Source organism: Coffea arabica, chromosome 11c (assembly GCF_036785885.1).
Source record: "Coffea arabica cultivar ET-39 chromosome 11c, Coffea Arabica ET-39 HiFi, whole genome shotgun sequence".
NCBI lineage: Eukaryota > Viridiplantae > Streptophyta > Magnoliopsida > Gentianales > Rubiaceae > Coffea > Coffea arabica.
The window spans coordinates 7,319,661-7,333,776 of NC_092330.1; the positions used below are offsets into that span (position 1 = coordinate 7,319,661).

General features: G+C 29.7%; 1 long non-coding RNA gene and 1 other non-coding gene across 3 annotated transcripts; one reads left to right on the forward strand and one right to left on the reverse strand.

The window, feature by feature from the left end:
* Positions 1-430: 430 nt before the first annotated feature.
* LOC113716641 (uncharacterized) lies at positions 431-5,759 on the forward strand. 2 transcript variants are annotated; one of them, XR_011823201.1, is made up of 3 exons: positions 453-2,495; positions 4,731-4,823; positions 5,392-5,759. It is a non-coding gene; the product is annotated as an uncharacterized lncRNA (long non-coding RNA). The 2 variants fall into 2 exon arrangements; XR_011823200.1 differs by lacking the exon at positions 4,731-4,823 and having other exon boundaries at positions 431-2,495.
* A 131-nt stretch (positions 5,760-5,890) lies between these two features.
* On the reverse strand, positions 5,891-5,997 carry LOC113717507 (small nucleolar RNA R71). Its single transcript, XR_003454422.1, has one exon. It is a non-coding gene; the product is annotated as a small nucleolar RNA R71 (small nucleolar RNA).
* Positions 5,998-14,116: the final 8,119 nt, after the last annotated feature.

The window sequence follows — 14,116 nt, forward strand, 5'->3', positions numbered from 1 at the left end:
AATGAAGTTGTCACAGAACAAGAAGGTGACAAGAGAAACTCCTCTGACAATAAAATTTCGTCACTGACTCAAAACTTAATAGTGACGAAAAATGTTGTCATTGGGAATATAACTGACAACAACCTACTATTTTTAGTGATGACTTCTGTCCAAGTATTTCTGACAAAATACAAAATTGTCAATAGAACTGCAACTCGATGTCGTCACTAAAAATAATATATCGCTGATGACTTTTTAAGTCGTCGCTGTTGATTTGTCCCGACGGACCTATACTGACGATCTAGTGATGACTTGTATCTCGTCAATAAATATCTGTAGACACCAAATTTTTGTCAATTTTTAATATTTTTCCAGGATTTTTCTATTTAATAAGTTATTTATTTTCTTGTATTTTAATGTGCATTTTCTCATTTTTGCAGGTTTGCTTTACGAAAAGAGAAAAAAAAAAACAAAACAAAACAACAAAAATAAAAAAAAATCAAAAAAAAAATCAAAAAATCATTTTGATCATTTTGTTTCACCAAATTAACTATTAACCCATTTCACACTCAATGGCCATGGACTTGTCTTTTCATTAATTGAGAAATCATCATTTTGGAAGATTCAGCACACAAGCTCCATTTTGGCTACAAGACATCTCTCGGCTCTCTCCAGGGAGAAGAAGGAAGAAAGGAAAAAATTTTCCCTCCCTCTCTCGGCTAGCTCTTAACAGACGAGAACAAAAACCAAACAAAAGAAAAAAAAAACTACTTCCTCAATCTCCTCTCTCGGCTCTCACGGACAGAGGACAAGAAGAAAAAAAAAGACTCCACCCTTTTGGCTCAATTTGCTCTCTCGGCTCTCTCCCTCATCAGACAAGAGGAACAAAAAAAAAAAAAAGGGGGCTCCCTCTACACATTTTCTTCCACAAAAGCCAAACACATTTGCACACAACAAGGCAGCAATCGGTTGGATTGGAGCTTGGCAATTTCATCAAAAATCTTGGCAAAGGGACCAAACTCTTCATTGAGGTATTTATCTCCCTTTTTTCCAGCTTTTCTTTTTTTAATTAACTAGATTGAATGTATGTGTGGTTACTTTTTTTATTGCTTATTTTTGCTGGTTTTTGTTGGTGTTGTATGGATGAAATTTTGGGAGGGTCATAAACCAGATTAAGGAAAAGGAAATGTTTCTTGTGAATGCATGCCAAATGTTTGAAAAAATGTTTGAATGAAAAAATGAATCAAAGGAGTGAATTTGGTGTGTATGTTTTGCTTAAATGGATGACCATTAGCTAGCAAAGATCTGAAAATGCTTGGTTATCCAAAATTTTGGGAGTTTTTGAGCCTTCAAAGCATTAGAATAATTTTCTTCATTTTTTGGGCTGTTTTGACTTAATGCTTTATTTTGTTGTTGTTTATTTGTCAAACTAAGATTATAGTTGTAATGTAGAAGTTATCAGGAGGGTTTTGGCATAATTTTTATGATTTTTGGTGAAGATGTGAAGGTTTTAAAAAATAAAAAACTGAACTGATTTCTTGGCATTTTGACCACTTTCGACTCATTTTTTTGTAAAAACTAACTCCGGAAATGAAATCTACGCGAAAAATCGAGTGAGGGGGTGTATTTTGAGAAAATTTGGTGACCGGAGAGGTCATCGGCGGTGGCGGTCGGCGGCGGCGGCGCCACCGGCAGCCGCCATGGCCACCAGCTGCGAGGAGCTTCAGCTCGCCGGGGAAGAAGCAGAGAAGAAGGTGAGGAAGAAGAAAGAAAAGAAAAGAAAGAAAAGAAGAGAAAGAAAAAAAAAGGGAATTGGGCTAATGTTTATTTTTGTGATGGGCCAAGAGTTAGTTTTGATTGGGTTTGGGGAATGGACTTTTGTTTTGTTTCTTTTGGATTTCGGTTGGGCTAGAAGATCAGAGCCCATGCCTTTATTTTGGTTGGATCTGAGTGATAGAAGACGGGCTGGCCTTGTGTTTTGGCTTGGACTTTCGGTTGGGCTTAAGTAGTGTCCGGCCCAAGGAAATAAAATGATGGCCTGGTGGCCCATTTCTTAAGAATATCAGAAACCGTTTTTGCACTTTAGCCCCTGATCTTTGGAGTAGTTTCGTTGCCGCCCAAAACATTTTAAATTCCTTTCAACTCGGTCCTTATAGTAATTGCACTTTGGTCCCTGAATTTTATCTTTCATTTAATTTTGACCCCTAAACTTTGAAAAAATATAATTTTTGTCCCCAAAAGTTTTTCAATTTTTGCAATTCAGTCCCTAATGAATTTTGACTCTTTTTATTGTGATTGTTTCTTTTATTTAATAGCTAATTATGTCGCTTTTGAATATATTTAACTTGCAATTTTTAGATGTTCTTAAATTTCTTTGCGTTTGACGTGTTAACGTGAATTTAGTGTTTTAACATTATTATTATTATTTTCAATTAAAGTGGTGCCATGATTCTTTTGTTCATTGTGAGTATAAATAGGACAATTTGACTCCATTTAGTCACCACTTCAAACGGGAGGTACCCCTATTTTTATTATTTCAATGTCAATTATGTGCTCTTATGTGCTCCTATGTGTTCCTATGTGTTTATATATTTTTATATGTTTTATTTATTGCATTTAAATGTTCATTTAAATTTTCTTATATTATATTTGTTTAGTTTATTTTTATAATGATTCAAGAGGTATTTAAATACCTCAAAAATGTAATAGATAGGATAATTAGATTTGTTTTATTATATTTTTCCCTTCTAGTTTGTAGTTAGGCACTCCCCGATGTAATAGATAGGTTGCGTGTTATGTGGCTTATGTGTTATGTGTTTTATCCGCTTTCCTTAGGATTTTCGCATCTAGATATTATGTTTACGTGTTATGTGCTACGTGCTTTTATGTGTTTATTTGTTTTAATTTATGTTTTATTTGTTTCACTATGAATTGTTAATGCATGACGTCACCACACTAGTCCAACGCTAGTTGTGGTTTCTCCCTCCGCTTACTTGCTAGTCCAACGCTAGCAAGGATTTTTAGAAATGGGCTAGTCCAACGCTAGACCCTTTAGGTCATCTTGCGCTAGATTCATCATTGTATGCTATTCACCACATTTTCATGCATATTTTCATTTTTAGGATCTTTTCTCATTTGCATGATATTCCCTATTTTATTATCCCCTACCCGCTATAGGTGCTAATCATGTCATTTAGAATTGTATCCCATTTAAGCTAGTTCATTTGCTTGTTCATGTTAGGATAATTATTTTTCAAACATGGGAAATGGGCGATTATAACTTTCTAGTTTAAATACCCTATTAATCCATGTATAAGAAAATTATGTCACGAATTTTTTTGCCTCCCGTACCCTTCATGTTGCATTCCCTTTTTCTTTGATCACTTATATATATGTATATAATTTAATTTCTTTTCTTTTATTTTATTTTCTTTTTCATCATTTGCATCCTTGTGACACCTTCGAGGATTTATTTTGACCTTCGCAATTAATGCGATTGGTTCAATTAAACCCTTGAATGAACATGTTGTCCCTTGCGATATTTTTTAAATTTGCATTCATATAGAAAACATCCAAATGTGATAAATTAAGGGTTAGATTAGGAAAATTTTGACTAAACCTCGCAACTAGCTTAGACTAGGTTGAAAGGGTGCCTTAGATTTGAGTTAATCGAATCTTTGCCTTCCCTTTCTTCAACCGTGACTCCCGAATCCATTTTCTCTTGTTTTCAAAGACCTGGAGTTGTCAAAAAGGGTTTTATTTTGTTTTACTTTATTTTTTGGGTGACTTGGTACACCAAAACTCCATACCAAGTGGCGACTCCTGTTTTTTCTTAAAAACCCGTTTAGACTAAATTTTGGACCCAAATTGTCGCATTCTTTTTAAGTCCCATTCTAGGTCCATTTTTTACTTGTTTTAAAATAAAATCACATCTTTTATAAACCTTCTTTTTATTTTCCCATCGCGAAAAATGGGGCGCGACAATATCATTTCTGACAACTTGTTCCTATTTTGTGATGATAACGTGTTATCAGTAAAGATCAATTTTCTTGTAGTGACCTTGTAGTATGAAGTAGAAGTAGAGATAGAAGTAGTTTAGCTCTAGTTTCATATTGAGAGTTTCTTTCTTAGTTTAAGGGTTTTGAGAGGAAAGTGAAAACACTCTTATATCAAACTTATTGAGAGATCAACTTGTGAAGAAATTCAAGAATTCACGTTTCAAGACATTGAAAGTCTAATTCTAGTGTCATATTGAGAGTTTCTTTCTTAGTTTAAAAACTTGAGAAGAAGGTAAAAATACCCTTCTATCAAACTTATTTGATAGATCAACTTGTGAAGAAATTCAAGGATTCAAGATTCAAGACATTGAAAAAGAATTTTTCTTTCCAAAATTTGTCTCTTGTTCTTATTTGCCATATTTTGCTACAAGTTTATTTCATATTTAGATGTTTTTAATATGATATCTAGCAAAGCTTTTTTCTAGAGTGAAATATAGTTTTAATTTGAAATAGTTAGGGGATGATTATGCTTTTTCATGATTTGTTAGTCTGAGAACTTGTGCTTATATTTCATAGTTGTTTGGCTATCAATTATGAATGATTTGATAATTGTTGAGCAATAAAAATTGCCTTCAATAGATATGAGTTCTTAAACATTAACCTTATTCTCACCAGAGTAATGAATAATGGTTGGTTGGATTCATACAATAACTTTATTGAACTTATTTCTTACCTTTTTCTCTATGAATATAGGTTAAAGATGATTCAAGAACTTAAAAGAATTGGCAAGAGCAATTTCTAGAGAAATTAGCCAAGACTGTTTCTCTTAAGTGTTCATTGTCTAAAGTAAGGACATACATTTGGAAATTATTTCTTAACAATTCATGGAAGTATAAGCATAATTACCTTAACTTCTTGCACCATACCGCCTAAGTGGTTGGTTTTACCACCTGATGGCTAGGTTTATATTTATTGCTTTTGCTAGATGGCCAGTTGTATCACCTAACTAACTTTTAACTTTTATGGGCGGTCGTACCGCCTAAACTAATATCTTCTATGACTGGTTTTACCGTCTAATTAACTTTCCTTGTTTTACCTCCTTAAATTTTGATTGTCTAGATAATAAAACAAATGATTAAACTAAAGTGATTGCCAAATTCTAAATCCCTATGGGATCGACACCTATTATCTCTACACTCAATAAACAAACCATGCACTTGCGAAAATAGAGTAACAAGGTTTTAAAATTTGTAGTATAGGAAAATACCCTATCAAGTTTTTAGTACCGTTGTTGGGGATTTAGGTGCAACACTAGAATTAAAACAAGATTTATTAATTTAGATTTTGTTACTTTCTTTTTATTTTACTAATTTTATAGTTTCTATCTTTTAGCTGTAATTTTGATTATTTGTAGGTATTAAATTCTTCACCAAAAGCACAATTTCAAGAATTAAACACGGCGAGAAGAGGAAGAAGATGCGCTCAACAAGAGCAAATTGAAGTGGAAAGCATAGGTAAAATTTCTGTCAAAATGGAGGAGCAAAAGCCAAGACCTTTGAGGGATTATACCTTGCTAAATGAATCGGGAGCACAAACTAGCATTGAAAGGCCGGCAATTAACGGAAACAACTTTGAAATCAAGTTCTCACTCATCTAAATGGTTCAACAACGTCAATTTGGAGGAAATGCGATAGAGGATCCTAATACTCATCTAGCCAATTTCATGAATTTATGTGGTACAATCAAAATAAATTGAGTAAGTGATGATGCAATTAACTTAAAGTTTTTTTTTTTTTTTACTTTGTGATAAAGCGAAGGTATAGCTAAATTCTTATTCACCTAATAATTTCACTTCTTGAGGTGAGTTGACAAAAGTATTTTTGAATAAATATTTTTTTCTTGGAAAAATGGCTAAATTTAGTATTGACATTACAAGTTTTACTCAATATGAAGGCGAGTCGTTACATGAAACTTGGGAGAGATTCAAAGATCTTCAAAAAAGATATCCCCACCATGGTCTCCTCAATTTGTTGGTTGTTCAAATTTTCTATAATGGATTTAACTATCCAACCGAAATCAACATAGATGCCTCCGTTGGTGGAGTTTTAATGAAAAAATTAACCAACGATACTCAAGTTTTCATAGAGAAAATAGTTTCTAACAACTATCAATGGACAAATAAAGAGATAACTCAAGAAGAACGGTTGGCATGTATGAAATTGACACTCTCAACTTTTTAAGTGTTAAATTAGAAAATATGTTTAATTCTCATATAGATAACGTTGAGAGGTTGCTAAGTGAACAAGGGGGAAGTGGTTCAAATTCTCATGTAAGCGTTGCTTATTGTTCAACATGTGGTGATAATCATGATAGTGCTAATTGTTTTCATGTGGAGCAAGTTCATAATGTCAACAACTACAATAGACCACATCAAAATAATAATTTTACAAACACTTATAACCCCGATTGGAAGAATCATCCTAATTTAGGGTGGAGAGACCAATCAACTTTACAAAAATCTATCAATCCACTTGATTTTTCAACAAGGTCACTTGAGTCACGTTTTGCAACTTTAGAGGCTAATTTGAAAAACATGTTCATAAAACAAAAGAAAGATTTGATGATGTTAAAACGAACATGAACAATATGATGATCGTGATTAGGGATATGCAAGGTCAATTAGGTAATATTGCTAATTCCATTAATTTGAGACAATCAGGTGAATTTTTAAATAAAATCGAGATGAATTCTAGAGAACATGTGAATGCAATCACTCTTGGGAGTGATAACAATTAGAGGATAATCACCTTGATAAAAATGAAAAGAATGATGAAAATGGGAGTAATAATGAACAAGAAGGTAAAAAGGATCATGTTTCAAATGAGTTTGATATGTCTTCTTCTCATATTTCTCATAAGAATGCTATTAACTCCATTCTTTTCCCAATAGGATGAAACAAAGCAATAAGGAGAAGGAATTTGAGAAATTTGCTCAAATATTTAAGTAAATTATAATTAATATTCCTTTCGTTGATGCTATCTTACAAATTTCCTCTTATGCTCATTTTTTGAAGGATATTATGTCAAGAAAGAGGAAAATTGAAAATTATGAGGCAATAGCATTAACGGAGGAATGGTTGGCGTGCGTTCAAAACAAGCTAAATACATGAAAAGAGATCCTTAATCCTAAAGTTCAAGTGGATAATGGCAAGAAATCAAATAGATTTTGGGATTGTTTAAAATGTTTCTCAAGAAATTCTCATACATATTGCGATCGTGCTAACTCTTCTTTGTTTGATAATAAGGATGATTTGGAAATAGGACAAGCTAAAAAGATGGTGAATGGAAAGAGAAATTTTATCCCTTGGAAAGAAAATAGTTCATTTTCACCTCTAAAGTGAACTTCAAAAAGAAACACTTTTGACTCGAACCAATGACTATAAACAAAAGTGCTAATTGAGAGGCAACCCAATGTATTAAATTATTTCTTTTAATGTGTTTTCATGTTTATTAGAAGTATTAAGTTGTATTTGTTACATTTATTTTGTAGGTTTCAAAAGTTAAGGCAAAAGTCACTTTTTGAAGGTTGGCAAGGAACACAAACACATGAAGAATTCAACCCCTTATTTTGCATTTTAGATGTTTTTGATTCGTTATGAAGGGGAATGGTTACAATTCAAGAAAGATGAAGGTTGCAAGCAAAAGGGCAATTTACCATAGAGGGAGTATTTTTTTTTTTTTTACTCTTGCTTTTTCTTTTTACATAGTGAGGACAATGTACACTTTAAGTGGGGGGGGGGGGAAGAGAAAAATGGTTCAAAATTTTCACAAATTTTAAAAAAATTTCATGACCATGAGTAGTCAATTTCTTCCTTTGAAGTAAAATTGATGTGTTTTAAGAATTTCATTCCTTATTTGACTTGAAAATAGCTCTTATATGACTATAATTTTTGCTATGAAAAAATATATCTTGTAAAGTGGAAGTAGTTATACCTTGAATTTTCCATGTTTGATAAGTTTCCTATCTTGATTGAATTTCACAATTTGAGTAATGAATATGGTCAATATTTGCATTATTTTTTCTATGATCATTATATATGAGGGAAGTTACTTAAACAATGACAAAAAAAGAAAAAGAGAAAAAACAAAAGAAAAAAGAAATAATACAAATGTTTACTCAATGATTCTTAAAGTTTACTAATCGAAAGTTTTCATCTACAAATGTTGACTTTCGCGTAAAATGGCTCTTGAATTATGAGTATGCAAATCAACTCTTCTTAGTGCTGAAATTGAGTAATCAGAGGTCTTCATCTACCAATGTCAATTTTCAGTTCAAAAGACATCTTCACTACTTGAGAAAGTTATTTATGTATTAAATAAATGCCTCTTTGAATAACAAAGATGGTCATGGAATTTGTTTGTCTTGACTTGACTATATGAGCTGTTTAAAAGTGAAATTAAGTTGAGGGGAGAAAATGAGTTGAACAAGTCTTAATTCTTGATATTGTGGTAGATTGAATGGTTGTATAATGGTGATTTACCTTGTTATTAAGGAAATTAATTTGAAAGATACATGAGTACAAACGGATATATTTAAACTATTATGATGATTTGTAACTCTTAATTGCTTGAGAACAAGCAATAGTTCAAGTGAGGGAGAGTTTGATTAGCCTTTATTTTACCTATTTTTAGTTATGTTTTAGGGTAAGTTTTTGGTGTTTTTTAAGTTAAAATGGAAAATTTTCTCTGTACTTAGTTTTGCACTTTCTGCTCAATTCTCAACTTTGCTCTATTTTTGGACCAATTTTCTTGATGATAGAACACGAATTAGCTCTTGAACAAAACATAAAAGTTGTATCTCTTTGAATTAGCTTTCCAATTATTAAGAATAATCTCATTTGGATCTCTGTAGGCAGAGAAATGACAAAATAACCATGACCGGTAAATGTTCTGTTTCAGCTTTCGATAGAAATTTCCCTGAATGTATTTCGACTTTTGACTAGGAAAATCAATAAACTAGATTTTGCTGTCTTCCCAAGAATTGCAGAGCTATGTCTTAGTTTCAAAATGGGTCAAGAATTACCTCAATCCGATACTTGTAACTCAAAATATAGCCAAAATACCAAAGTGTATCAAAGCTGTTAAACTCTTTTTGACTTGAATCAATTTATATGATATCAAAACCTACAAAAATAACACAAATTTGCATATTAACCAACACTTTTGTATGTTTTGGTTAAAAAACACTACTTGTATAAAAAGTAACTAATAAAGAAATTCAATTCTTCCATTTTAATTTAAAACACACCAAAAACTTACCCTAAAAACTAATCAAAATAGGTAAAATAAAGGCTAATCATGATGAGTCATATTTACGAATTGATGTCTTAGATACTTTTTCCAATAAAGCTTTTGCTTCTGAGTCATTTAATGATTTACCAAAGTGTCACTATATTATGTTTAGATGAGAATGTAAAGGACATTAATTTCTTAAACTCTTTGAAGCTTTTTTAGAAAGGCAAGGGGAGCTTTCATATGCAAAAAGTTAGCAGTTTGAAAAAATTGCTGCAATTAATGAAAATTCTTATCCTAAATTGGAACTTAAACCTTTACCTGCTCATTTGAAGTTTGTTTTTCTAGAATCCAATGATATTTTTCTTGTTATTATTTATTAAGCCAAGTTGAGACTGAAAAATTGTTAAGAGTGCTACGTGAACATAAGATGGCTATTGATTGGGGCATTTCAAATATCAAATGTATTAGTCTGTCTATGGTCATATAGTATTTTAATAGGGGAAATTGCTAAACCTTCAGTTGAGAATCAGAGAAGACTCAACCCAAATATGAAAGAAGTAGTTCGTGCAAAGGTAATTAAATTACTTGATGTAAGGATTCTTTATCCTATTTCTGATAGTTCTTGTGTGAGTCCTGTGCAAGTAGTATTGAATAAGGGAAGAATGATAGTGGTAAAGAATGAGAAAGATGAATTAACCCCCACTAGATTGTGTGTCTGCATTAATTACAGGAAATTGAATACCGCCACAAGGGAGTACCATTTTCCACCACCATTTGTGGTTCAAATTCTAGAAAGATAGGCTGGCCAGAAGTTTTTTTGCTTTCTACATGGTTATTCGAGTTATAATTAAATCCCAATTGTTCCATAGGATTAGAAAAAGACAACTTTCATATGCCCATATGGTACATTTATGTATAGAAGAATGTCTTTTGGACTTTGCAATGCTCCAGCTACCTTCTAATGGTACATGATAACCATTTTCTTAGATATGGTGAAAGATATGATTAGATTTTATGGATGATTTTTTTTTTTTTTTTTTTTTTTTTTGTATATAGTTCCTCTTTTGATGCTTGTTTGAATAATTTGAACCGTGTCTTGAAAAGGTGGGAAGAGTCTAATCATATATATATATATATATATATATATATATATAAAATAAAGTCGTACTCTCATCTTTATCCTTTTATTTTGTCTCTTTCCTATGTGGCTTAATGACAAGGCAAGTAGGTGCAACGCACTTTATGAGTTAACCCCCTAATAACCTACGCTATTTCATCCCTCTTTTTTCTCTTGCCTTTACAATTCTAGATAATTCTTCCATAATTATCTCTTCCATTCTTTCACCTTTTTTTCCTTAACCCTAATCGTCAAGCCTAAATTTCCTAGGGATTAGTATAAATAATTTTCAATTATGTTTTTACTCTCTCTCATCTTCAACTCAATAGTTCGAAATATCAATTCAAATATTAGATTATCTTTATCAGATTATCGTTATCGCAGATACTCTACATTTTTATTCATATATATGGTTCTCGATCTATTACTCATCACTTTATCAAGCAGTGAAAATGTTTTCACTTTTCCACCAATTTTTTTGGAAATTTTTTTTTTTTTTTACTTCAATGCAAGGACCGGATTTGGAATTTCGTTTTTATTCCCTTCAATGCAAGGACTGCATTTAGACTTTGTTTATGTTCGCTGTATGTGGTCTGTAATTTTCTACATCTTCTTCATAGCTAGGTCATTGAATTTGAATTTTCTAAGTAAGTCTTCAAAAGTTACAGTTTGGTTTTTATTTTTGGCAAGGTTTTGTAATTAATTTGTTATTTCAATTAATGGATTCACTCTTCAATTCAAGTAGAACACATATTGCTTTTTGGTTAGTGATTTAAAAATGGCCTTTTAAACTATGTGTTTTCACACGATTTTTTAATTGCCTTTGACAATTTATTAATTGTCTTCAACAATGTACTAATTTTTTTTTTATTTTCTAGGTTTCTGGGGTTAAAAAAATTTTGTGCAGCTTTCGATTTTTTTTTAGACTTTAGTAGAAAGCTTCTAAAGAATAAAAAGGTGTCACTGATTATATAAATGGCAAGGCATCAAGTTCATTGTCATACAGCAGTTCACGTCATGCAATATACATCAGACTGTTTAGATTTTTTATGCTTTTGACTTAAGATCAAAATACATCTTATGTTTTCGTTTTGCTTCTATTAGCCGTGAATAGATTTAGAAGGTTGTTTTGTTCTTATGACTTGATTGATTCTGAATTCTGATCTTTTATTAATACTTCATTCGGCTTCTTTTCTTTTCACATTAACCTTTAAGCCATTTATATTAAGTACTAAAATTGATGTTTTGGTAACGGGTTGGCCATTCTTTTGTTTACAGAAGATCAGCTAAGATTTGATCTTGCCTATTTTCAAGTTTTTGAATGTTATCATATCGTTGAATGTTTTTTTTTTTTTTTTGCATTTTTGAATTATTAATCACTGAATTAGATGTTTAAGTTTACATTATAAGAGTATTTTTGAATAACAATGTGCACATAGTAATGTATTTAAGAAAGGTTATAATAGATTATACAATAAGTTTGTATTTTATGCAAATATTTTTATGAACTACACTAAATAATTTATTATTTTTAAACAATTTCCATTCAACGAATGGGTACAAAACTAGTTTGGTATTAAATTAGAAAAAAAAAAAAGGCACTTTATGGTTTGTGAAGATATTGGGCCTGTTTGGCACCCTAGTTTTTTACCAAGTTTTTTAGCTACTAGTTTTTAAACAACTTTTGCTACAGGAACCCCAAAAAACTTTTCAAAGTTTTTTCACCTACACACTTCAAAAATCTATACACAAAAAATTTCTCAAAAACTTTTCTTCCTCCCTCATCCAACCCACCACACCAATCACCGCCTCCACCACCTCTCCCGGCGCCGATCACCTATTCCGGCGCCGCCGGTAACCTCAAAATTTTTTTTTGAATGTTTGAGTCCCTCACCCTCAAAAATTTATTATATATATTATATATTTATATATTTATTTAAACATATTATAAATATTTTATTTTATTTAAAATATATTTTTATATTTTTATATAAATATTATATACCATATAAATTAATATTAAGATAAATATGTAATTATACATTTATATAAATATTATATATTATATATTTAATATATATAATACATATTATATATATTACACATTTATGTATATATATTTATATACAATTATATTATGTATTATGTATAACATAATACATTTATACATAATATTAACACACAATATTAATTATATATTTATACATAATACTAATACATTTATACATTTATATTAATTATATTAATGCATTTATACATAATATTATATATTTATATATTTATAATATATTAATTTATATATTTATATAATATTCATTTATAATAATATACAATTATTACATTTGTAAATATATTTATATTATGTATTATATATAATATAATACATTTATATATTTTTATATAACTATATAAATATATTTATTTATAAATGTATTATAAATGCATAAATATATATAAATATTTAAACAATAAAAATTATAAATTATAAACAATATTAATTATACATTTATACATAATATTAATACATTAATACATTTATATTAATTATATTAATACAGTTATACATAATCATCACATATATATTTATAAATTATAATTTATACATTTATATAATATTCATTTATAATATATACATTTATATTAATTATACATTTATACATCTATAAATATATGTATATTATGTATTATATATAATATAATACATTTATATATTTTTATATAAATATATAAATATATTTATATATAAATATTTATAAATGTATTATAAATGCATAAATGCATATAAATATTTAAACAATAAAAATTATAAATTATACATTTATACATAATATTAATACATTTATACATTTATATTAATTATATTAATACATTTATACATAATCATCGTATACATTTATAAATTATAATTTATACATTTATATAATATTCATTTATAATTTATACATTTATATTAATTATACATTTATACATTTATAAATATATGTATTTTACGTATTATATATAATATAATACATTTATATATTTTTATATAAATATATAAATATATTTATTTCTAAATATTTATAAATGTATTATAAATGCATAAATGTTTAAGAATATAAAAATATAAAAATTATAAATTATAAAATACTCAAAAATATGTTTTAAAGATGCGTACCAGAGGAGGAGATATCCGCAATTCTGGAGCATTATCATTCATCTTCTTATAGTGGTCATCATGGGTCAGAAAGAATTATGGCAAAGATGTTACAATCAAGATTCTTTTGCTCAACATTATTTAAAGATGCCAGATGTTTTGTTATAGCATGTGACAACAGATAGGAGATGCCATAAAATGGAATTTTGGAGGTTGAACCATTTGACAATTGGGGCTTAGACTTCATGGGCCATTTCTGCCTTCTTATGAGAATTTGTATATTTTAATTGCAATGGATTATATTACGAAATGGGTAGAAATAGTGGGCTGTTTACGGATAATAAGAGGCAAAGTATGGTAACATTTGTCAGGAAAAATATTTTCACATGCTTTAGAGTGTCGCGTGCAATATTGAGTGATCATGGAGTTCATTTGAAAATGTTTAATTTTGGGCATTGTTGGCTAGATATGGTGTCAAGTTCTACAGTGGTACTACTTATTATCATCAGACTGGTGGTCAAGTTGAGGTGTCCAATAGGAAGATTAAGCAAATATTAGAAAAGATAATGAATTCATCTAGAAGGATTGGGTA